At 44.8% G+C, this 26,577-nt stretch overlaps 1 protein-coding gene across 1 annotated transcript in view; it reads right to left on the minus strand.

Annotated features, from left to right (window-relative positions):
- Positions 1 to 26,577, minus strand: part of LOC141257813 (pecanex-like protein 2) — a 1,433,759-nt gene that overhangs the window by 662,382 nt on the left and 744,800 nt on the right. The window lies entirely within an intron of this gene.

Raw genomic sequence — 26,577 nt, forward strand, 5'->3', positions numbered from 1 at the left:
TCGTGCTGGAGATGCGGAACTGGTTTTGGTAGCTATTTTCACATTTGGTGGCAATGCCCCATCATCCTCAATTTCTGGCAACAAGTAGAGAACCTTATCCACATTGTGGTGAAGAAAACCTTGCGTCTGAAACCAGAGACAGTTTTGTTGAACTTTTTGATCTGGCCTGATCATAGAAAGACATCGATTTTGGCCCCAAATATTATTGCCGCGGCCAAATTGTTAATACCGATTCACTGGAAAACCGCTGCCCTTCCCACTTTACTGCACCTCCAGGACAAAGTTCATTTGCTTCATCATGTTGCGGAAACAATATCTCTGGTGAACCACACTCAGGCTTCCTTCCTAGACATTTGACAACCGTGGATTATCTATAGATCCCTCCCCCAATAAATTAACTTAATTTTATCTTGTCACAATCCATGACACATTGTTTTTTTGGTTTTGCAGTTCCATGGTGCAAATCTCTGTATTATCCAGCTTTTGGCCTTTTTTACAATAAAAAAAAACAGTAATAGTGTCGCCCTGACTGTTCAGACACAAATATATCTGTTTAAAATATTCTGGTGTAGGCCAGATAACTAGAAGTTTGGTTTTGCAGTTCCACGGTTCAAATCTCTGTATTATCCAGCTTTTGGCCTTTTTTACATAAAAAAACAGTAATAGTGTCTCCCAGACTGCTCAGACACAAATATATCTGTTTAAAATATTCTGGTGTAGGCCAGATAACTAGAAGTTTGGTTTTGCAGTTCAACTGTTCAAATCTCTGTATTATCCAGCTTTTGGCCTTTTTTACATAAAAAAAACAGTAATAGTGTCTCGCTAACTGTTCAGACACAAATATATCTGTTTCAAATATTCTGGTGTAGGCCACATAACTATAACTGTGGTTTTGCAGCTGCTCGGTTCAAATTTCGGTATTATCCAGCTTTTGGCCTTTTTTACATAAAAAAAACACTAATAGTGTCTCCCTGAATGTTCAGACACAAATATATCTGTTTAAAATATTCTGGTGTAGGCCAGATAACTAGAAGCTTGGTTTTGCAGTTCCACGGTTCAAATCTCTGTATTATCCAGCTTTTGGCCTTTTTTACATAAAAAAAAACAGGAATAGTGTCTCCCAGACTGTTCAGACACAAATATATCTGTTTAAAATATTCTGGTGTAGGCCAGATAACTAGAAGTTTGGTTTTGCAGTTCCACGGTTCAAATCTCAGTATTATCCAGCTTTTGGCCTTTTTTACATAAAAAAAACAGTAATAGTGTCTCCATAACTGTTCAGACACAAATATATCTGTTTAAAATGTTCTGGTGTAGGCCAGATAACTAGAACTTTGGATTTGCAGTTCCACGGTTCAAATCACTGCATTATCCAGCTTTTGGCCTTTTTTTCCGTAAAAAAAAACAGTAATAGTGTCTCCCTGATAGTTCAGACACAAATATATCTGTTTAAAATATTCTGGTGTAGGCCAGATAACTAGAAGTTTGGTTTTGCAGTTCCACGGTTCAAATCTCTGTATTATCCAGCTTTTGGCCTTTTTTCTGTAAAAAAAAACAGTAATAGTGTCTCCCTGACTGTTCAGACACAAATATATCTGTTTCAAATATTCTGGTGTAGGCAGGATAACTAGAAGTTTGGTTTTGCAGTTCCACGGTTCAAATCTCTGTATTATTCTGCTTTTGGCCTTTTTTACATAAAAAAAACAGTAATAGTGTCTCTCTAACTGTTCAGACACCAATATATCTGTTTAAAATATTCTGGTGTAGGCCACAAAACTATAACTGTGGTTTTGCAGTACCACGGTTCAAATCACTGTATTATCCAGCTTTTGGCCTTTTTTACATAAAAAAACAGTAATAGTGTCTCCCTGACTGTTCAGACAAAAATATATCTGTTTAAAATATTCTGGTGTTGGCCAGATAACGAGAAGTTTGGTTTTGCAGTTCCACGGTTCAAATCTCAATATTATCCAGCTTTTGGCCTTTTTTACATTTAAAAAAACAGTAATAGTGTCTCCCTAACTGTTCAGACACAAATATATCTGTTTAAAATTTTCTGGTGTAGGCCAGATAACTAGAAGTTTGGATTTGCAGTTCCACGGTTCAAATCATTGCATTATCCAGCTTTTGGCATTTTTTTCCTTAAAAAAAAACAGTAATAGTGTCTCCCTGACTGTTCAGACACAAATATATCTGTTTAAAATATTCTGGTGCAGGCCAGATAACTAGAAGTTTGGTTTTGCAGTTCCACGTTTCAAATCTCTGTATTATTCTACTTTTGGCCTTTTTTACATAAATAAACAGTAATAGTGTCTCCCTGACTGTTCAGACACCAATATAGCTGTTTAAAATATTCTGGTGTAGGCCAGATAACTAGAAGTTTGGTTTTGCAGTTCCACGGTTCAAATCTCTGTATTATCCAGCTTTTGGCCTTTTTTACATAAAAAAACAGTAATAGTGTCTCCCAGACTGTTCAGACACAAATATATCTGTTTAAAATATTCTGGTGTAGGCCAGATAACTAGAAGATTGGTTTTGCAGTTCCATGGTTCAAATCTCTGTATTATTCAGCTTTTGGCTATTTTTACATAAAAAAAAACAGTAATAGTGTCTCCCTGAATGTTCAGACACAAATATATCTGTTTCAAATATTCTGGTGTAGGCCACATAACTATTAGTGTTGAGCCACCCCCGTAGTGTTCGAGTTCGGTTCGGTTTGTCGAACACCCGTGTGTTCGCCGAACTGTTCGTCGAACTGTTCGTCGAACACCTTCGAACACCGTTAAAACCAATGGCAGGCAAACAAAAACACATAGAAACACATAGAAAACACCTTCAAAGGTGTCCAAAAGCTGACAAACTGCTCAGAAGACATAACTAACACATGGAAAAGTGACAAGTACATATAGTCATGCGAAAATAAAAGAGGTGGAGGAGTAAAAGGAGGGGGAGACACAGATATAGGCATGTCATGCCCTTCTAAAATCCAAAAAGTGAGAAGCCGACACGGCCAGTCCGCTCCTGCCCGTGCCACCTCCGTGTCGCCGGGTTTGTGCCAGAGCCGCGGTGAACCCTGATGGCCAGCCCCCCTCTCCCAATACTGGTGCCTGTCCGCTGGTGGGTCGAGCGAGCCCCCCTGTGGTGGAGGCAGCTCTAAGCTTTTTAATTTAAATTGTCTCTCTAATTTGAATAAATACACTTTAAATCCATTTACAAGGATCTATTGGAGGGCAAGTCTCATGCCAGCAGCCGCGTAATTCCAGCTCCAGTAGCGTCCACTAAAGCTGCTGCAGTTAAAAAGCTTTTAAAAGGATCGAGCTCGGCTGTCCACCGCAAGGCATCCTACTGCCAGTCCGAGCCCCTATGCCTTGGGGTGCCTCCTGATGCTCTTCACTGAGTATCCCGTGGTCCCGAAGCATTTCCTTTGAAAAAATTAAGTGTCCAAACTACAGGTGGTGTAGCTTGCTTAACAGCCGGGATAATCCGCTGACTAGCAGACACTGCTACTAGGCACAAAGTATTTCCTGGGCTAGATGCAGTTAAAAATTTGTAATTAGATACTCTCGTTGGATGCTGAGAAAGCATTCCATAGAGTCTCCTGGCACGCCATATATGATTCTCTTAAAAAGCTTGGGGTAGGGGTCTAGGGGACCCTTTTATAGCCAAAATCACGGCCCTGTATCGCAATACGTCACCTAGGCTGAAGATAAATGGAACTGTAGCACCCTGAGGGCTCGGTTGCTACAGAGGTATTGCACCTCACCCAGAGGTGTGATATCTCACTCTCAGGTAAGGATGTAGTGTGGATCAGGACCCGACACCTGCATGCATTACACCACATTGCCGTGGGGCAGGGCGACCAATATGCCCCTGAGATGGGCACGACAGTCCCTGTCCCTGGCTGGAGTGGGGGGAGCGAACACTGAGGAAGGGGAACCCTGTAGTGCAGGAGCAGGGAGGAAGCAGTTCCTGGGTGCATTGAGAAGGGAGTATAAAAGGTGGGCACCATCTTAGTTCAGTGCAGAGAAGTCTGAGCAGAAGTGGCAGGGAGCAGGGGCTCTGCATGAGCTCTGCTCCGGAGGCGGGCCTAGTAACAGAGGCCCAGGCCTGGAAGAGGGAGAAGGAAGGAAGAGGAGCGGAGAAGGCTCCAGGAACGAGGAATGAAGGGATCCCAGGGGTGCGGACGGGCGAGTCGCCACAGCACGCCCGAATCCACCTGCGTGGAGGGGTCAGGCCAAAGGGGGAGACCGGTCCCCGAACTAGTGGAGGCAGGAAACGACCCTCAGCTAGAAACCGGAGGCTCTGACATTTTATGTGGCGCAGCCCCTCGCTACACCCGCTAGGAAGGCACCACATAGGGTCAGGGAAACTGGCGCCAAGTTTACCAAGAGGAGGCCCGAGGCAGCCGGACAGAAGTGTTGGTAAGAAAGGCCATACAAAGTACACACAAAGGGGGTCCTGTGAAGTGCTCCAAAGTTATCTGGGAGTTGTCTGAGCCCCTCACCTGGTGAGCACAGTACGATGTGGGCAGCCGTTACCTGCAGACGTGGTCTGGATAATAAGAACTGTGAGTAAAGGCCCTGAACTGCATCACTGACTCCGTGTCGTTACTGCTGCTGCCCTGCACCATCACCCCCATCCTCCGCATACACTCCCATGGGGAGTTATGCTACGCTCTGCTGCACCCACAACACCAGCCTCAGCGGTCTGCCCTGTAGCGGCGGTTCACTCTGACCGCAATCCACGGGTGGCATAGTCGTACATTTAAACATCAAAACCACATAAATAGTTCCGCCACTGGTTTGACCGCCCTGAGCCACGGAACCGGGTCGCCGCCACGAAGACTACAACCACCAGCATCCACCAAAAAGGGTCCTGCTCCGGGTGTCCCAAGGCCCAGGGGGTGCGTCAGAATATTTTCATCACCTTTCACAATCACCAATGGGACAAGGCAGGGATGTCCTCTGTCCCCTCTCTTATACATCCTAGTGACGGAGCACCTGCTCTCATCAATTCGCCATAACCCCAATATTAGGTGGATTGAGGTGGGAGGCACCGAGTACAAGTGCTCTCTATTTGCTGATGATGTCCTAGTATATATCACTCAATCACATATATCCATCCATGCTGTTATGGCTGAAATAGATCACTTTGTTACATGGTCAAATTTTAAAATCAATGCAGCGAAGTCTGAGGCCCTCGATGTCTCCCTCCCCAAATCCATATAGGATTCCATCCAGTCCAACTTTCCCTTTGCCTGGCCCTCACAGGGTATCAAATACTTAGGAATTCCTATTCATAGAGACCTCTCCCATCTATGTTATCTTAATTTTGGGCCCTTTATTGAACAACTCCATACAGACCACGGTTGGCAAGTTAGAACTGTAAGATTCACTACGTGAACCGCTGGTGTTTTGTGGAAAAGCACATGTACACTGCGTTCCAAATTATTATGCAAAAAGTGTTTAGGAGTGATAAGGGAAGAATTTGTTTGTTTGTCAGTTAAACTCATTGATGGTGATGTGTGTCAGGGCTCTTTATATCACTGTAAGGAATTGCAGACACCTGTGCTAATTAGTTTGGCAGGTGTGTCCAATGAAAGGCAAGACTACTTAAGAAGGCTCTCTCACATTATTAAGCAGCCTACATTTTCTGCCAAAATGGGAAAGAAAAAGGATGTGTCGGCTGCTGAGAAGCAACAAATTGTGGAGTGTTTAGGTCAAGGCATGACTACAATCAACATTGTGCGATGATCAGGATGAAGTGTCTTGGCAATCAAGAAGTATGTAGCTGATTCACAGTACACACGTGTGCGTGCTGATAAGGGCAAATTGAGGACTCTTTCCTACAGGCAATTACGTCAGGTTGAAAGAGCAGCGGCAAAAAAGCCTTGTCATAGCAGCAGACAAGTTTTTGAAGCTGCTTGTGCCTCCAACGTCCCCCGAACAACAAGATGCAGGGTCCTTCAGAGGTTTGCAGCTGTGCATACGCCATCCTGTCGACCTCCTCTATCCACTTCACACAAGCAGAAACGGCTCCAGTGGGCCAAACATTACATGAAGACTGATTTCAAAACAGTTTTGTTCACGGATGAGTGCTGTGCAGCGCTCGATGGTCCAGATGGATGGAGTGGAGGATGGCTGGTTGATGGACACCCCACGCAAACACGGCTACAGCGCCAACAAGGAGGAGGTGGAGTAATGTTTTGGGCTGGAATCATGGGGAGAGAGATTGTCGGCCCCTTTAGGATCCCTGAAGGCGCTAAAGATGAACTCCATAATGTATGTGGATTTTCTCAAACAGCACTTCCTGCCATGGTTCAAGAAGAAGAACCGTGTATTTCACAGCAAGATCATTTTTCTGCATGATAATGCACCATCTCATGCTGCACATAAAACATCTGCATCTCTGGCTGATATGGGCATAAAAGGGGACAAACTTATGGTGTGACCCCCATGCTCCCCTGACCTCTACCCCATTCAGAACCTTTGGAGCATCATTAAAAGGAGTGTCTATGATGGCGGGAGGCAGTTCACATCTAAGCAACAGCTCTGGGAGGGTATTCTGTCCTCATGCAAAACAATTGAAGCAGAAACCATCCAAAACCTGATAAATTCAATGGACGAGAGAGTTCAGAAGCTCCTTTCGAACAAGGGGTCCTATGTGAAAATGTAACATCACCTAGAATAAAGTTTTGAGTTGAAAACTGTTTGATTTCAGTTTCTAACAACCTGCTAATGCTTATAATTTCAAAAATGACCATTTTTTTGGTCTTTATTAAAATGAAAAGGTTGATCGAAAAGTTTGGGGGATCTAAGAGTGTGGCAACCCAGTAGTCATGATTACTTCGAATTCTGACAATATGAGGGTCATGCTGCAGGTAGTGCAGCAAGAAGGCACTTATGTGTCTTGCGCATCTCGGAGCCCCAAAATTATTTTCCGGGCTAGATGCAGCTAAAAATTATTTTTAATTTTAAATCTGGTGAAGCTTTAGTATAGATGGCCTAATAGGATCAGTGCTGCACACTGCTACAAAGCCCAAATTAGTTTCCAGCCAAGATACAGATAAGCATGATTAGTAATTTGAAAGCTTAAAACGGTTGGTAGGGTGATTTTAACCAATCATCAAGCTTTTACTCTCCCCAGGATGACACAGGGGTAGAAAAGTCGTTTCGGATCCATGATTTGTTCATCTTTATGAACGTGAGTCTGTCTACATTATCAGTGGAGAGCCGCGTGCGCTTATCTGTCAGCACACCACCAGCAGCGCTGAACACACGTTCAGACAGAACGCTGGCTGCGGGGCATGACAAGATCTCCAAGGCGTAAGTGGCTAGCTCCGGCCATTTATCCAGATTGGAAGCCCAAAAAGAGCAAGGGTCCAGTGACACAGTCGTGGCTTCAATGTTTACTTGGAGATACTCCTGTACCATCGTCTCTAGGCGTTGACTATGTCAGACTTCTTGTCTCCTGTGGCCTTGCAAAGGATGGGCTAAAAAAGTGGTGAAATGATTCCGCAAAATTGATGTTACCAGCAGATACTGTGGTTCTGTTACGGTTTGAGTGCTGAACACTTGACGGTCCCACGGTTGGCAAGTTGGAACTGTGAGATTCACTACGTGCACCACTGGTATTTTGTGGAAAAGCACATGTAAGATTCTGCAACAGTCTCTGCTGATACTCCTGCATGCGTGCATCCCTTTCTATGGCAGGAATAATTTCTGCAAATTTACTTTTGTACCGGGGATCTAACAGTGTGGCAACCCAGTAGTCAGGATTATTTCTAATTCTCACAATTCGAGGGTCATGTTGCAGGTAGTGCAGCAAGAAGGCACTCATGTGTGTTGCGCATCCAGGAGCACCAAGTCCCTGTTGTGTTGGTGGCGAGGTAACAATCATGCTTCCTTCCTCTGTCCTCTCCCCCCAACCTCGCACAACAGAAATGTGATCAAGGTCTCCCTCATCTGATGAGTCTTCCATCAGTTCATCCTCCACTTCTTCCTGGGCTCCTGCACCTTCCTCACTAGTTTGGCTGCTACCATGCGCCCTGGTAAAACCATCTCCCCCACCCTCACATGCCTGCCGCCTTGGTGCTGCCGACCTTCTGGACCTTGCAGATGTTAGCCCTTCCGCATACAACTCCTCCTCCTCTACTTCCTCCACCTCCTCTTGTGCCACCACCTGACTCCGAATTCTGTTTAACATGTGCTCCAGCATGTAAATCACCGGAATAGTCATGCTGATAATGGCATCGTCAGCACTAAACATCTTCGTCGCCATTTCAAAACTGTGCAGAAGGGTGCATAGGTCCCTGATCTGAGACCACTCCTCAAGCGTGATTTGCCCCACCTCTGAATCTCGTTGGCCCAGGCTATACGTCAGAACGTATTGCACCAGGGCTTGTCGGTGCTGCCACAGTCGCTGCAACATGTGCAGAGTTGAATTCCACCGGGTAGGCACATCGCATTTTAGCCGGTGAAGTGGCAGGCCCAACGACTTCTGTAGAGATGTAAGTCGCTGAGCTGCGGGATGCGAACGGCGGAAGTGAGCACACAGCGACCGTGCCCTCTGCAGAAGGCCATCTAGTCTGGGATAGTGGGCTAAAAATTGCTGAACAACCAGGTTCAACACGTGAGCCATACAAGGCACGTGTGTGACATTGCCCCGGCGAAGGGCCGCACCCAGGTTTGCAGCATTGTCGCACACGGCCTTCCCTGGTTTCAGGTCCAGTGGAGACAACCATTCATGAAATTGGTTCTCCAGAGCTGACCACAACTCCTCAGCTGTGTGACTCACATTTCCCAGACATTTCAATGTAAAAACCGCCTGATGACGTTGAGCCCTACTGCCAGCATAGTAAGGAGGTGTGCAGGATCCCTTCTGCGTAGTTAGAAAGCTTGTGGCATGACCAGACAGGCTTTGGGTGCAGGTGGAAGACCGAGAGGAGGTTGAGGAGGCAGAAGCAGTGGAGGAACTTTGACATAAAGAGGATTGACGCACAACTCGTGGGGACGGCAAGACTTGGACAGCAGCCCCTTGTCCTGCTGTCACCATAGTTACCCAGTGCCCAGTCAGCGACATGTAACGCCCCTGTCCATGCCTACTCGTCCAAGTGTCTGTGGTGAAATGCACCCTGTCACACACAGAGTTTCTCAAAGAAGCGGTGATGTTGTGTGCGACATGCTGGTGGAGCGCAGGCACACCTTTCTTTGAGAAGTAGTGCCGACTGGGCATCTGGTACTGGGGCACTGCGACGGACATAAGGTCTCGAAAATCCTCTGTGTCCACCAGGCGGAAAGGCAGCATTTCTGTAGCCAAGAGCTTGCAGATGGTGAAATTCAACCTCTTAGCTTTCTCATGGCTAGGAGGAAATGGTCTTTTACTTGTCCACATCTGAGGGACCGAGGGCTGGCTATTGTGCTTAGACGGGGTTGATAAGGGTGTCCCCGGCAAACTGCCGGTCTGTGAGGAAGATGCAGGCGGACATGTTAGGTTGCCTTGATCCAAAGGTGGTGCTATCGATGTCGGACAGCGCTCAACACCAGCTGGTGTTCCCACCTCCAAAGAAAATGATGACCTGCCAATCACGCTGGCTGTTGCGGGTAAAGAGGTGGCAGGTCTGCGCCCCAAAACAGGTGTGACTACTGTCCCCCCAGTCACAGAGGATGAAGAGGCCGCGGATGCACAAGATATGGCAGACGGTGGTTGGCCCGGCCGGCTAGGCCGCATTGTTGCACACTGAGCTTCCCACTGCAACTTATGCTTCATGTCCATGTGCCGGTTCATGCATGAAGTACTCAAACTATGTATTTTTTGGCCTCTACTTAGCTTTTGCTGACAAATGTTACAGATAACACGAGTTGGGTCATCTTTATCGATCTGAAAAAATGCCCAGGCTATGCAAGGCTTAGCACCCATGCGACCTGAAGAGCCACCACGACTTGTGGTGAGAGGCAGAGTTGTGTTTGAGGATGCAGTTGTTGACGTGCTTCCAGTACTACGTCTCTGTCCAGGAAGGCGCAACCTGACCCCGTCGTCACTAGCATCTTCCTCCACCTCCTCTGCTGACCTCATCTCTTGGCTGACTGTGGGTTGACAGTAAGTGGGACCTCCAACCTCATCACCATCACCCTGTGCGTTATCACACCCGTCGTCCTCAGAGCCAACCTGTTCCTGCCCTGACAAAAAACTAAAGTTGTCGCTCCAATCAGGTATTTGAGTCTTATCATCGTCTTCCTCATTGTCTCCACCAACAGGAGTTACAGTTTGGGAATGAGGGTCTACATTATGGTCAGAACCTTCTGCGTCTGGTCCTGGATCCGACTCATAAAGATTCTGGGCATCAGTGCAGATCATTTCCTCGTCTGGATTCACAGAAGCGCTGGAGTCGACCTCTGATTCCCAGGCTATAGTATGAGTAAACAGCTCTGCAGACTCAACCATCTGTTCTACCTCATACTCAGACGGGCAGCTGGAGATTTGGGAGCTGTGAGGAAGCAAGTGCGATTGGGGTGACACCTTTGAGGACTGGAGTATTTGTGATGTTGAAGTTGATGTGGAGGAGAGCCCACTTAAAGGAGCACTTGATATCCGTTGAAGCACCTGCTGTTTTTGTGCCTCATCTGGAATTTGTAGCGATTGGCGTGGCCGTAAGAAAGGGATCTTATCACATTGTCCGCTAAAAGAAGTAGACATTTTAGTTTGGCTGGAAGATGGTCTTTCTTCTGCAGATGTTACTGTTGCTTTAACACCTACCCCACGGACACAACCTTTTTTCCCCTTCCCAACACGCCTATTCCTCTTTCCACCAGCAGCAGGCCTTTTTCCATTCATTTTGGTGGTTAACTAATTCACAACTCTGGAGTTGTTTGCACAAAAAAACTGTTCGTCGAACTGTTCGTCGAACACCTTCGAACACCGTTAAAACCAATGGCAGGCAAACAAAAACACATAGAAACACATAGAAAACACCTTCAAAGGTGTCCAAAAGCTGACAAACTGCTCAGAAGACATAACTAACACATGGAAAAGTGACAAGTACATATAGTCATGCGAAAATAAAAGAGGTGGAGGAGTAAAAGGAGGGGGAGACACAGATATAGGCATGTCATGCCCTTCTAAAATCCAAAAAGTGAGAAGCCGACACGGCCAGTCCGCTCCTGCCCGTGCCACCTCCGTGTCGCCGGGTTTGTGCCAGAGCCGCGGTGAACCCTGATGGCCAGCCCCCCTCTCCCAATACTGGTGCCTGTCCGCTGGTGGGTCGAGCGAGCCCCCCTGTGGTGGAGGCAGCTCTAAGCTTTTTAATTTAAATTGTCTCTCTAATTTGAATAAATACACTTTAAATCCATTTACAAGGATCTATTGGAGGGCAAGTCTCATGCCAGCAGCCGCGTAATTCCAGCTCCAGCAGCGTCCACTAAAGCTGCTGCAGTTAAAAAGCTTTTATAAGGATCGAGCTCGGCTGTCCACCGCAAGGCATCCTACTGCCAGTCCAAGCCCCTATGCCTTGGGGTGCCTCCTGATGCTCTTCACTGAGTATCCCGTGGTCCCGAAGCATTTCCTTTGAAAAAATTAAGTGTCCAAACTACAGGTGGTGTAGCTTGCTTAACAGCCGGGATAATCCGCTGACTAGCAGACACTGCTACTAGGCACAAAGTATTTCCTGGGCTAGATGCAGTTAAAAATTTGTAATTAGATACTCTCGTTGGATGCTGAGAAAGCATTCCATAGAGTCTCCTGGCACGCCATATATGATTCTCTTAAAAAGCTTGGGGTAGGGGTCTAGGGGACCCTTTTATAGCCAAAATCACGGCCCTGTATCGCAATACGTCACCTAGGCTGAAGATAAATGGAACTGTAGCACCCTGAGGGCTCGGTTGCTACAGAGGTATTGCACCTCACCCAGAGGTGTGATATCTCACTCTCAGGTAAGGATGTAGTGTGGATCAGGACCCGACACCTGCATGCATTACACCACATTGCCGTGGGGCAGGGCGACCAATATGCCCCTGAGATGGGCACGACAGTCCCTGTCCCTGGCTGGAGTGGGGGGAGCGAACACTGAGGAAGGGGAACCCTGTAGTGCAGGAGCAGGGAGGAAGCAGTTCCTGGGTGCATTGAGAAGGGAGTATAAAAGGTGGGCACCATCTTAGTTCAGTGCAGAGAAGTCTAAGCAGAAGTGGCAGGGAGCAGGGGCTCTGCATGAGCTCTGCTCCGGAGGCGGGCCTAGTAACAGAGGCCCAGGCCTGGAAGAGGGAGAAGGAAGGAAGAGGAGCGGAGAAGGCTCCAGGAACGAGGAATGAAGGGATCCCAGGGGTGCGGACGGGCGAGTCGCCACAGCACGCCCGAATCCACCTGCGTGGAGGGGTCAGGCCAAAGGGGGAGACCGGTCCCCGAACTAGTGGAGGCAGGAAACGACCCTCAGCTAGAAACCGGAGGCTCTGACATTTTATGTGGCGCAGCCCCTCGCTACACCCGCTAGGAAGGCACCACATAGGGTCAGGGAAACTGGCGCCAAGTTTACCAAGAGGAGGCCCGAGGCAGCCGGACAGAAGTGTTGGTAAGAAAGGCCATACAAAGTACACACAAAGGGGGTCCTGTGAAGTGCTCCAAAGTTATCTGGGAGTTGTCTGAGCCCCTCACCTGGTGAGCACAGTACGACGTGGGCAGCCGTTACCTGCAGACGTGGTCTGGATAATAAGAACTGTGAGTAAAGGCCCTGAACTGCATCACTGACTCCGTGTCGTTACTGCTGCTGCCCTGCACCATCACCCCCATCCTCCGCATACACTCCCATGGGGAGTTATGCTACGCTCTGCTGCACCCACAACACCAGCCTCAGCGGTCTGCCCTGTAGCGGCGGTTCACTCTGACCGCAATCCACGGGTGGCATAGTCGTACATTTAAACATCAAAACCACATAAATAGTTCCGCCACTGGTTTGACCGCCCTGAGCCACGGAACCGGGTCGCCGCCACGAAGACTACAACCACCAGCATCCACCAAAAAGGGTCCTGCTCCGGGTGTCCCAAGGCCCAGGGGGTGCGTCAGAATATTTTCATCACCTTTCACAATCACCAATGGGACAAGGCAGGGATGTCCTCTGTCCCCTCTCTTATACATCCTAGTGACGGAGCACCTGCTCTCATCAATTCGCCATAACCCCAATATTAGGTGGATTGAGGTGGGAGGCACCGAGTACAAGTGCTCTCTATTTGCTGATGATGTCCTAGTATATATCACTCAATCACATATATCCATCCATGCTGTTATGGCTGAAATAGATCACTTTGTTACATGGTCAAATTTTAAAATCAATGCAGCGAAGTCTGAGGCCCTCGATGTCTCCCTCCCCAAATCCATATAGGATTCCATCCAGTCCAACTTTCCCTTTGCCTGGCCCTCACAGGGTATCAAATACTTAGGAATTCCTATTCATAGAGACCTCTCCCATCTATGTTATCTTAATTTTGGGCCCTTTATTGAACAACTCCATACAGACCACGGTTGGCAAGTTAGAACTGTAAGATTCACTACGTGAACCACTGGTGTTTTGTGGAAAAGCACATGTACACTGCGTTCCAAATTATTATGCAAAAAGTGTTTAGGAGTGATAAGGGAAGAATTTGTTTGTTTGTCAGTTAAACTCATTGATGGTGATGTGTGTCAGGGCTCTTTATATCACTGTAAGGAATTGCAGACACCTGTGCTAATTAGTTTGGCAGGTGTGTCCAATGAAAGGCAAGACTACTTAAGAAGGCTCTCTCACATTATTAAGCAGCCTACATTTTCTGCCAAAATGGGAAAGAAAAAGGATGTGTCGGCTGCTGAGAAGCAACAAATTGTGGAGTGTTTAGGTCAAGGCATGACTACAATCAACATTGTGCGATGATCAGGATGAAGTGTCTTGGCAATCAAGAAGTATGTAGCTGATTCACAGTACACACATGTGCGTGCTGATAAGGGCAAATTGAGGACTCTTTCCTACAGGCAATTACGTCAGGTTGAAAGAGCAGCGGCAAAAAAGCCTTGTCATAGCAGCAGACAAGTTTTTGAAGCTGCTTGTGCCTCCAACGTCCCCCGAACAACAAGATGCAGGGTCCTTCAGAGGTTTGCAGCTGTGCATACGCCATCCTGTTGACCTCCTCTATCCACTTCACACAAGCAGAAACGGCTCCAGTGGGCCAAACATTACATGAAGACTGATTTCAAAACAGTTTTGTTCACGGATGAGTGCTGTGCAGCGCTCGATGGTCCAGATGGATGGAGTGGAGGATGGCTGGTTGATGGACACCCCACGCAAACACGGCTACAGCGCCAACAAGGAGGAGGTGGAGTAATGTTTTGGGCTGGAATCATGGGGAGAGAGATTGTCGGCCCCTTTAGGATCCCTGAAGGCGCTAAAGATGAACTCCATAATGTATGTGGATTTTCTCAAACAGCACTTCCTGCCATGGTTCAAGAAGAAGAACCGTGTATTTCACAGCAAGATCATTTTTCTGCATGATAATGCACCATCTCATGCTGCACATAAAACATCTGCATCTCTGGCTGATATGGGCATAAAAGGGGACAAACTTATGGTGTGACCCCCATGCTCCCCTGACCTCTACCCCATTCAGAACCTTTGGAGCATCATTAAAAGGAGTGTCTATGATGGCGGGAGGCAGTTCACATCTAAGCAACAGCTCTGGGAGGGTATTCTGTCCTCATGCAAAACAATTGAAGCAGAAACCATCCAAAACCTGACAAATTCAATGGACGAGAGAGTTCAGAAGCTCCTTTCGAACAAGGGGTCCTATGTGAAAATGTAACATCACCTAGAATAAAGTTTTGAGTTGAAAACTGTTTGATTTCAGTTTCTAACAACCTGCTAATGCTTATAATTTCAAAAATGACCATTTTTTTGGTCTTTATTAAAATGAAAAGGTTGATCGAAAAGTTTGGGGGATCTAAGAGTGTGGCAACCCAGTAGTCATGATTACTTCGAATTCTGACAATATGAGGGTCATGCTGCAGGTAGTGCAGCAAGAAGGCACTTATGTGTCTTGCGCATCTCGGAGCCCCAAAATTATTTTCCGGGCTAGATGCAGCTAAAAATTATTTTTAATTTTAAATCTGGTGAAGCTTTAGTATAGATGGCCTAATAGGATCAGTGCTGCACACTGCTACAAAGCCCAAATTAGTTTCCAGCCAAGATACAGATAAGCATGATTAGTAATTTGAAAGCTTAAAACGGTTGGTAGGGTGATTTTAACCAATCATCAAGCTTTTACTCTCCCCAGGATGACACAGGGGTAGAAAAGTCGTTTCGGATCCATGATTTGTTCATCTTTATGAACGTGAGTCTGTCTACATTATCAGTGGAGAGCCGCGTGCGCTTATCTGTCAGCACACCACCAGCAGCGCTGAACACACGTTCAGACAGAACGCTGGCTGCGGGGCATGACAAGATCTCCAAGGCGTAAGTGGCTAGCTCCGGCCATTTATCCAGATTGGAAGCCCAAAAAGAGCAAGGGTCCAGTGACACAGTCGTGGCTTCAATGTTTACTTGGAGATACTCCTGTACCATCGTCTCTAGGCGTTGACTATGTGTCAGACTTCTTGTCTCCTGTGGCCTTGCAAAGGATGGGCTAAAAAAGTGGTGAAATGATTCCGCAAAATTGATGTTACCAGCAGATACTGTGGTTCTGTTACGGTTTGAGTGCTGAACACTTGACGGTCCCACGGTTGGCAAGTTGGAACTGTGAGATTCACTACGTGCACCACTGGTATTTTGTGGAAAAGCACATGTAAGATTCTGCAACAGTCTCTGCTGATACTCCTGCATGCGTGCATCCCTTTCTATGGCAGGAATAATTTCTGCAAATTTACTTTTGTACCGGGGATCTAACAGTGTGGCAACCCAGTAGTCAGGATTATTTCTAATTCTCACAATTCGAGGGTCATGTTGCAGGTAGTGCAGCAAGAAGGCACTCATGTGTGTTGCGCATCCAGGAGCACCAAGTCCCTGTTGTGTTGGTGGCGAGGTAACAATCATGCTTCCTTCCTCTGTCCTCTCCCCCCAACCTCGCACAACAGAAATGTGATCAAGGTCTCCCTCATCTGATGAGTCTTCCATCAGTTCATCCTCCACTTCTTCCTGGGCTCCTGCACCTTCCTCACTAGTTTGGCTGCTACCATGCGCCCTGGTAAAACCATCTCCCCCACCCTCACATGCCTGCCGCCTTGGTGCTGCCGACCTTCTGGACCTTGCAGATGTTAGCCCTTCCGCATACAACTCCTCCTCCTCTACTTCCTCCACCTCCTCTTGTGCCACCACCTGACTCCGAATTCTGTTTAACATGTGCTCCAGCATGTAAATCACCGGAATAGTCATGCTGATAATGGCATCGTCAGCACTAAACATCTTCGTCGCCATTTCAAAACTGTGCAGAAGGGTGCATAGGTCCCTGATCTGAGACCACTCCTCAAGCGTGATTTGCCCCACCTCTGAATTTCGTTGGCCCAGGCTATACGTCAGAACGTATTGCACCAGGGCTTGTCGGTGGTGCCACAGTCGCTGCAACATGTGCAGAGTTGAATTCCACCGGGTAGGCACATCGCATTTTAGCCGGTGAAGTGGCAGGCCCAACGACTTCTGTAGAGATGTAAGTCGCTGAGCTGCGGGATGCGAACGGCGGAAGTGAGCACACAGCGACCGTGCCCTCTGCAGAAGGCCATCTAGTCTGGGATAGTGGGCTAAAAATTGCTGAACAACCAGGTTCAACACGTGAGCCATACAAGGCACGTGTGTGACATTGCCCCGGCGAAGGGCCGCACCCAGGTTTGCAGCATTGTCGCACACGGCCTTCCCTGGTTTCAGGTCCAGTGGAGACAACCATTCATGAAATTGGTTCTCCAGAGCTGACCACAACTCCTCAGCTGTGTGACTCACATTTCCCAGACATTTCAATGTAAAAACCGCCTGATGACGTTGAGCCCTACTGCCAGCATAGTAAGGAGGTGTGCAGGATCCCTTCTGCGTAGTTAGAAAGCTTGTGGCATGACCAGACAGGCTTTGGGTGCAGGTGGAAGACCGAGAGGAGGTTGAGGAGGCAGAAGCAGTGGAGGAACTTTGACATAAAGAGGATTGACGCACAACTCGTGGGGACGGCAAGACTTGGACAGCAGCCCCTTGTCCTGCTGTCACCATAGTTACCCAGTGCCCAGTCAGCGACATGTAACGCCCCTGTCCATGCCTACTCGTCCAAGTGTCTGTGGTGAAATGCACCCTGTCACACACAGAGTTTCTCAAAGAAGCGGTGATGTTGTGTGCGACATGCTGGTGGAGCGCAGGCACACCTTTCTTTGAGAAGTAGTGCCGACTGGGCATCTGGTACTGGGGCACTGCGACGGACATAAGGTCTCGAAAATCCTCTGTGTCCACCAGGCGGAAAGGCAGCATTTCTGTAGCCAAGAGCTTGCAGATGGTGAAATTCAACCTCTTAGCTTTCTCATGGCTAGGAGGAAATGGTCTTTTACTTGTCCACATCTGAGGGACCGAGGGCTGGCTATTGTGCTTAGACGGGGTTGATAAGGGTGTCCCCGGCAAACTGCCGGTCTGTGAGGAAGATGCAGGCGGACATGTTAGGTTGCCTTGATCCAAAGGTGGTGCTATCGATGTCGGACAGCGCTCAACACCAGCTGGTGTTCCCACCTCCAAAGAAAATGATGACCTGCCAATCACGCTGGCTGTTGCGGGTAAAGAGGTGGCAGGTCTGCGCCCCAAAACAGGTGTGACTACTGTCCCCCCAGTCACAGAGGATGAAGAGGCCGCGGATGCACAAGATATGGCAGACGGTGGTTGGCCCGGCCGGCTAGGCCGCATTGTTGCACACTGAGCTTCCCACTGCAACTTATGCTTCATGTCCATGTGCCGGTTCATGCATGAAGTACTCAAACTATGTATTTTTTGGCCTCTACTTAGCTTTTGCTGACAAATGTTACAGATAACATGAGTTGGGTCATCTTTATCGATCTGAAAAAATGCCCAGGCTATGCAAGGCTTAGCACCCATGCGACCTGAAGAGCCACCACGACTTGTGGTGAGAGGCAGAGTTGTGTTTGAGGATGCAGTTGTTGACGTGCTTCCAGTACTACGTCTCTGTCCAGGAAGGCGCAACCTGACCCCGTCGTCACTAGCATCTTCCTCCACCTCCTCTGCTGACCTCATCTCTTGGCTGACTGTGGGTTGACAGTAAGTGGGATCTCCAACCTCATCACCATCACCCTGTGCGTTATCACACCCGTCGTCCTCAGAGCCAACCTGTTCCTGCCCTGACAAAAAACTAAAGTTGTCGCTCCAATCAGGTATTTGAGTCTTATCATCGTCTTCCTCATTGTCTCCACCAACAGGAGTTACAGTTTGGGAATGAGGGTCTACATTATGGTCAGAACCTTCTGCGTCTGGTCCTGGATCCGACTCATAAAGATTCTGGGCATCAGTGCAGATCATTTCCTCGTCTGGATTCACAGAAGCGCTGGAGTCGACCTCTGATTCCCAGGCTATAGTATGAGTAAACAGCTCTGCAGACTCAACCATCTGTTCTACCTCATACTCAGACGGGCAGCTGGAGATTTGGGAGCTGTGAGGAAGCAAGTGCGATTGGGGTGACACCTTTGAGGACTGGAGTATTTGTGATGTTGAAGTTGATGTGGAGGAGAGCCCACTTAAAGGAGCACTTGATATCCGTTGAAGCACCTGCTGTTTTTGTGCCTCATCTGGAATTTGTAGCGATTGGCGTGGCCGTAAGAAAGGGATCTTATCACATTGTCCGCTAAAAGAAGTAGACATTTTAGTTTGGCTGGAAGATGGTCTTTCTTCTGCAGATGTTACTGTTGCTTTAACACCTACCCCACGGACACAACCTTTTTTCCCCTTCCCAACACGCCTATTCCTCTTTCCACCAGCAGCAGGCCTTTTTCCATTCATTTTGGTGGTTAACTAATTCACAACTCTGGAGTTGTTTGCACAAAAAAACAATGGATGGTAACCGAGCAGAGCTGAGTGGCCAAAGTGTGGTATTAGGCCAAAACTATTGGCTGGGTTAGATGCAGAAAAAAATTATATTCAATTTGCAACCTGATGGAGGTCAGTATAGATGGACTAATACAACAAGTCCCACACACAGCTAGAAGCCCAATATTTTTTCAGAGGTAGATGCAGAAAAAAATATATTCAGTTTGCAACCTGATGGAGGTCAGTATAGATGGACTAATACAACAAGTCCCACACACAGCTAGAAGCCCAAATATTTTTTCAGAGGTACTGTAGATGCAGGTAAAAATTATTTTTAATTTGCAACCTGATGGAGGTCAGTATAGATGGACTAATAGAGAAAGTCCCACACACTGCTAGAAGGCCAAATATTTTTTCAGAGCTAGATGCAGAAAAAAATTATATTCAGTTTGCAACCTGATGGAGGTCAGTATAGATGGACTAACAGAGAAAGTCCCACACACTGCTAGAAGGCCAAATATTTTTTCAGAGCTAGATGCAGAAAAAAATTATATTCAGTTTGCAACCTGATGGAGGTCAGTATAGATGGACTAACAGAGAAAGTCCCACACGCTGCTAGAAGGCCAAATATTTTTTCAGAGCTAGATGCAGAAAAAAATTATATTCAGTTTGCAACCTGATGGAGGTCAGAATAGATGGATTAATAGAACAAGACCCACACACAGCTAGAAGCCCAATATTTTTTCAGAGGTAGATGCAGAAAAAAATATATTCAGTTTGCAACCTGATGGAGGTCAGAATAGATGGACTAATACAACAAGTCCCACACACAGCTAGAAGCCCAATATTTTTTCAGAGGTAGATGCAGAAAAAATATATTCAGTTTGCAACCTGATGGAGGTCAGTATAGATGGACTTATACAACAAGTCCCACACACAGCTAGAAGCCCAATATTTTTTCAGAGGTAGATGCAGAAAAAAATATATTCAGTTTGCAACCTGATGGAGGTCAGTATAGATGGACTAATACAACAAGTCCCACACACAGCTAGAAGCCCAATATTTTTTCAGAGGTAGATGCAGAAAAAATATATTCAGTTTGCAACCTGATGGAGGTCAGTATAGATGGACTAATACAACAAGTCCCACACACAGCTAGAAGCCCAATATTTTTTCAGAGGTAGATGCAGAAAAAAATATATTCAGTTTGCAACCTGATGGAGGTCAGTATAGATGGACTAATACAACAAGTCCCACACACAGCTAGAAGCCCAATATTTTTTCAGAGGTAGATGCAGAAAAAAAATATATTCAGTTTGCAACCTGATGGAGGTCAGTATAGATGGACTAATACAACAAGTCCCACACACAGCTAGAAGCCCAAATATTTTTTCAGAGGTACTGTAGATGCAGATAAAAATTATTTTTAATTTGCAACCTGATGGAGGTCAGTATAGATGGAGTAATAGAGAAAGTCCGACACACTGCTAGAAGGCGAAATATTTTTTCAGAGCTAGATGCAGAAAAAAATTATATTAAGTTTGCAACCTGATGGAGGTCTGTATAGATGGATTAATAGAAAAAGACCCACACACAGCTAGAAGCCCAATATTTTTTCAGAGGTAGATGCAGAAAAAAATATATTCAGTTTGTAACCTGATGGAGGTCAGTATAGATGGACTAATACAACAAGTCCCACACACAGCTAGAAGCCAAATATTTTTTCAGAGGTAGATGCAGAAAAAAATATATTCAGTTTGCAACCTGATGGAGGTCAGTATAGATGGACTAATACAACAAGTCCCACACACAGCTAGAAGCCCAAATATTTTTTCAGAGGTACTGTAGATGCAGATAAAAATTATTTTTAATTTGCAACCTGATGGAGGTCAGTATAGATGGACTAATAGAGAAAGTCCGACACACTGCTAGAAGGCGAAATATTTTTTCAGAGCTAGATGCAGAAAAAAATTATATTCAGTTTGCAACCTGATGGAGGTCAGTATAGATGGACTAACAGAGAAAGTCCCACACACTGCTAGAAGGCCAAATATTTTTTCAGAGCTAGATGCAGAAAAAAATTATATTCAGTTTGCAACCTGATGGAGGTCAGTATAGATGGACTAACAGAGAAAGTCCCACACACTGCTAGAAGGCCAAATATTTTTTCAGAGCTAGATGCAGAAAAAAATTATATTCAGATTGCAACCTGATGGAGGTCTGTATAGATGGATTAATAGAACAAGACCCACACACAGCTAGAAGCCCAATATTTTTTCAGAGGTAGATGCAGAAAAAAATATTTTCAGTTTGCAACCTGATGGAGGTCAGTATAGATGGACTAATACAAGTCCCACACACAGCTAGAAGCCCAAATATTTTTTCAGAGGTACTGTAGATGCAGATAAAAATTATTTTTAATTTGCAACCTGATGGAGGTCAGTATAGATGGACTAATAGAGAAACTCCGACACACTGCTAGAAGGCCAAATATTTTTTCAGAGCTAGATGCAGAAAAAAATTATATTCAGTTTGCAACCTGATGGAGGTCTGTATAGATGGAATAATAGAACAAGACCCACACACAGCTAGAAGCCCAATATTTTTTCAGAGGTAGATGCAGAAAAAAATATATTCAGTTTGCAACCTGATGGAGGTCAGTATAGATGGACTAATACAACAAGTCCCACACACAGCTAGAAGCCCAATATTTTTTCAGAGGTAGATGCAGAAAAAAATATATTCAGTTTGCAACCTGATGGAGGTCAGTATAGATGGACTAATACAACAAGTCCCACACACAGCTAGAAGCCCAATATTTTTTCAGAGGTAGATGCAGAAAAAAATATATTCAGTTTGCAACCTGATGGAGGTCAGTATAGATGGACTAATACAACAAGTCCCACACACAGCTAGAAGCCCAATATTTTTTCAGAGGTAGATGCAGAAAAAAATATATTCAGTTTGCAACCTGATGGAGGTCAGTATAGATGGACTAATACAACAAGTCCCACACACAGCTAGAAGCCCAATATTTTTTTAAAGGTAGATGCAGAAAAAAATATATTCAATTTGCAACCTGATGGAGGTCAGTATAGATGGACTAATACAACAAGTCCCACACACAGCTAGAAGCCCAAATATTTTTTCAGAGGTACTGTAGATGCAGATAAAAATTATTTTTAATTTGCAACCTGATGGAGGTCAGTATAGATGGACTAATAGAGAAAGTCCGAGACACTGCTAGAAGGCCAAATATTTTTTCAGAGCTAGATGCAGAAAAAAATTATATTCAGTTTGCAACCTGATGGAGGTCTGTATAGATGGATTAATAGAAAAAGACCCACACACAGCTAGAAGCCCAATATTTTTTCAGAGGTAGATGCAGAAAAAAATATATTCAGTTTGCAACCTGATGGAGGTCAGTATAGATGGACTAATACAACAAGTCCCACACACAGCTAGAAGCCCAATATTTTTTCAGAGGTAGTTGCAGAAAAAAATATATTCAGTTTGCAACCTGATGGAGGTCAGTATAGATGGACTAATACAACAAGTCCCACACACAGCTAGAAGCCCAAATATTTTTTCAGAGGTACTGTAGATGCAGATAAAAATTATTTTTAATTTGCAACCTGATGGAGGTCAGTATAGATGGACTAATAGAGAAAGTCCGACACACTGCTATAAGGCGAAATATTTTTTCAGAGCTAGATGCAGAAAAAAATTATATTCAGTTTGCAACCTGATGGAGGTCAGTATAGATGGACTAACAGAGAAAGTCCCACACACTGCTAGAAGGCCAAATATTTTTTCAGAGCTAGATGCAGAAAAAAATTATATTCAGTTTGCAACCTGATGGAGGTCAGTATAGATGGACTAACAGAGAAAGTCCCACACACTGCTAGAAGGCCAAATATTTTTTCAGAGCTAGATGCAGAAAAAAATTATATTCAGATTGCAACCTGATGGAGGTCTGTATAGATGGATTAATAGAACAAGACCCACACACAGCTAGAAGCCCAATATTTTTTCAGAGGTAGATGCAGAAAAAAATATTTTCAGTTTGCAACCTGATGGAGGTCAGTATAGATGGACTAATACAAGTCCCACACACAGCTAGAAGCCCAAATATTTTTTCAGAGGTACTGTAGATGCAGATAAAAATTATTTTTAATTTGCAACCTGATGGAGGTCAGTATAGATGGACTAATAGAGAAAGTCCGACACACTGCTAGAAGGCCAAATATTTTTTCAGAGCTAGATGCAGAAAAAAATTATATTCAGTTTGCAACCTGATGGAGGTCAGTATAGATGGACTAATACAACAAGTCCCACACACAGCTAGAAGCCCAATATTTATTCAGAGGTAGATGCAGAAAAAAATATATTCAGTTTGCAACCTGATGGAGGTCAGTATAGATGGACTAATACAACAAGTCCCACACACAGCTAGAAGCCCAATATTTTTTCAGAGGTAGATGCAGAAAAAAATATATTCAGTTTGCAACCTGATGGAGGTCAGTATAGATGGACTAATACAACAAGTCCCACACACAGCTAGAAGCCCAATATTTTTTCAGAGGTAGATGCAGAAAAAAATATATTCAGTTTGCAACCTGATGGAGGTCAGTATAGATGGACTAATACAACAAGTCCCACACACAGCTAGAAGCCCAATATTTTTTCAGAGGTAGATGCAGAAAAAAATATATTCAGTTTGCAACCTGATGGAGGTCAGTATAGATGGACTAATACAACAAGTCCCACACACAGCTAGAAGCCCAAATATTTTTTCAGAGGTACTGTAGATGCAGATAAAAATTATTTTTAATTTGCAACCTGATGGAGGTCAGTATAGATGGACTAATAGAGAAAGTCCGACACACTGCTAGAAGGCCAAATATTTTTTCAGAGCTAGATGCAGAAAAAAATTATATTCAGTTTGCAACCTGATGGAGCTCAGTATAGATGGACTAATAGAATGATGCTATGCCCAAAAGATTTTACTTCACTAGGTGCAGTAAAAAAATTGGTATTCTATACACAGGTGGTATATCTTGCAACACAGATAGGCTACTCCACTGACTAACACACTCTGCAATAGGCCAAAAAGGATTAGCTTTGCTAGATTCAGCCAAATGCTGTGAAAAAAACTTGCACAGCACTGGCACAGACCTGCCTGGCAAAAACTGATAGGAACTGATGTAACCTAGTCCTGAAAAGGACTCCAATTACAATTAGTCTTTACTCCCACAATCTATCTATTTAAGAGCACAGACCTCCCTGATAAAAGTCGTAGGAAATGCTGTAACCTAGTCCTTAAAAGGACTGCAATCACAACTATTCCCTACTCCCAAGCTATCTGTATATTTGTGCGAAAATTGGCTTGAAATTAACAAGGTATAGCGCACACAGCAACAGCGGTGCCGTCTAACACGCAGCTGCAGCAGTGAGAAAATGGTGGCGACGGGGAAAATGGCTTGGTCTTATAGGGCAAGGACATGTGACATACACTGCCAATGACACATGCCCTTGCTTGTGTGAAAAAAAGCACTTCGCTCCGTGTGTGCGCTGCTGATAGGCTGACAGATTGCACCTCCCCACTGCAAATGCGGGAAAGAGAAAAAAAAATGGAGATCTTCATTGTTCCTGCAGAGATCCATCCCCTGCGCCTCCCCCCACCCCGCTGTACACTCAAACTGCGTATTAACATTAATTTTCATCATTACTGAGAAAAAATCCAGTTATGATTTTGGTGCACGAACAGTTATCGAACATAACCTCGAACAGCCGAATTTTTCTCAAATTGTTCATGTTCGCCGAACGGCTCGAACACCGCCCAAAACAGCTCGAATTTGAGATTGGCGAACAGTTCGAGTAGAACAACGCTCATCTCTAATAACTATAACTGTGGTTTTGCAGCTCCACGGTTCAAATTTCGGTATTATCCAGCTTTTGGCCTTTTTTACATAAAAAAAACAGTAATAGTGTCTCCCAGACTATTCAGACACAAATATATCTGTTTAAAATATTCTGGTGTAGGCCAGATAACTAGAAGTTTGGTTTTGCAGTTCCACGGTTCAAATCTCTGTATTATCCAGCTTTTGGCCTTTTTTACATAAAAAAACAGTAATAGTGTCTCCCTAACTGTTCAGACACAAATATATCTGTTTAAAATGTTCTGGTGTAGGCCAGATAACTAGAAGTTTGGATTTGCAGCTCCATGGTTCAAATCACTGCATTATCCAGCTTTTGGCCTTTTTTTCCGCAAAAAAAAACAGTAATAGTGTTTCCCTGACTGTTCAGACACAAATATATCTGTTTCAAATATTCTGGTATAGGCCAGATAACTAGAAGTTTGGTTTTGCAGTTCCACGGTTCAAATCTCTGTATTATTCTGCTTTTGGCCTTTTTTACATAAAAAAAACAGTAATAGTGTCTCCCAGACTGTTCAGACATAAATATATCTGTTTAAAATATTCTGGTGTAGGCCAGATAACTAGAAGTTTGGTTTTGCAGTTCCACGGTTCAAATCTCTGTATTATCCAGATTTTGGCCTTTTTTACATAAAAAAACAGTAATCGTGTCTCCATGACTATTCAGACACAAATATATCTGTTTAAAATTTTCTGGTGTAGGCCAGATAACTAGAAGTTTGGATTTGCAGTTCCACGGTTCAAATCACTGCATTATCCATCTTTTGGCATTTTTTTCCGTAAAAAAAAACAGTAATAGTTTCTCCATGACTGGTCAGACACAAATATATCTGTTTAAAATATTATGGTGTAGGCCAGATAACTAGAAGTTTGGTTTTGCAGTTCCACGGTTCAAATCTCTGTATTATCCAGCTTTTCGCCTTTTTTAGATAAAAAAAACAGTAATAGTGTCTCGCTAACTGTTCAGACACAAATATATCTGTTTCAAATATTCTGGTGTAGGCCACATAACTATAACTGTGGTTTTGCAGCTCCTCGGTTCAAATTTCGGTATTATCCAGCTTTTGGCCTTTTTTACATAAAAAAAAACAGTAATAGTGTCTCCCTGAATGTTCAGACACAAATATATCTGTTTAAAATATTCTGGTGTAGGCCAGATAACTAGAAGCTTGGTTTTGCAGTTCCACGGTTCAAATCTCTGTATTATCCAGCTTTTGGCCTTTTTTACATAAAAAAAACAGGAATAGTGTCTCCCAGACTGTTCAGACACAAATATATCTGTTTAAAATATTCTGGTGTAGGCCAGATAACTAGAAGTTTGGTTTTTCAGTTCCACGGTTCAAATCTCAGTATTATCCAGCTTTTGGCCTTTTTTACATAAAAAAACAGTAATAGTGTCTCTATAACTGTTCAGACACAAATATATCTGTTTAAAATGTTCTGGTGTAGGCCAGATAACTAGAACTTTGGATTTGCAGTTCCACGGTTCAAATCATTGCATTATCCAGCTTTTGGCATTTTTTTCCTTAAAAAAAAACAGTAATAGTGTCTCCCTGACTGTTCAGACACAAATACATCTGTTTAAAATTTTCTGGTGTAGGCCAGATAACTAGAAGTTTGGATTTGCAGTTCCACGGT

The sequence above is a fragment of the Phyllobates terribilis genome, unplaced genomic scaffold, assembly GCF_046119375.1.
Source record: "Phyllobates terribilis strain yellow unplaced genomic scaffold, ASM4611937v1 Scaffold_3__8_contigs__length_932513732, whole genome shotgun sequence".
In the NCBI taxonomy this organism is placed as follows: domain Eukaryota; kingdom Metazoa; phylum Chordata; class Amphibia; order Anura; family Dendrobatidae; genus Phyllobates; species Phyllobates terribilis.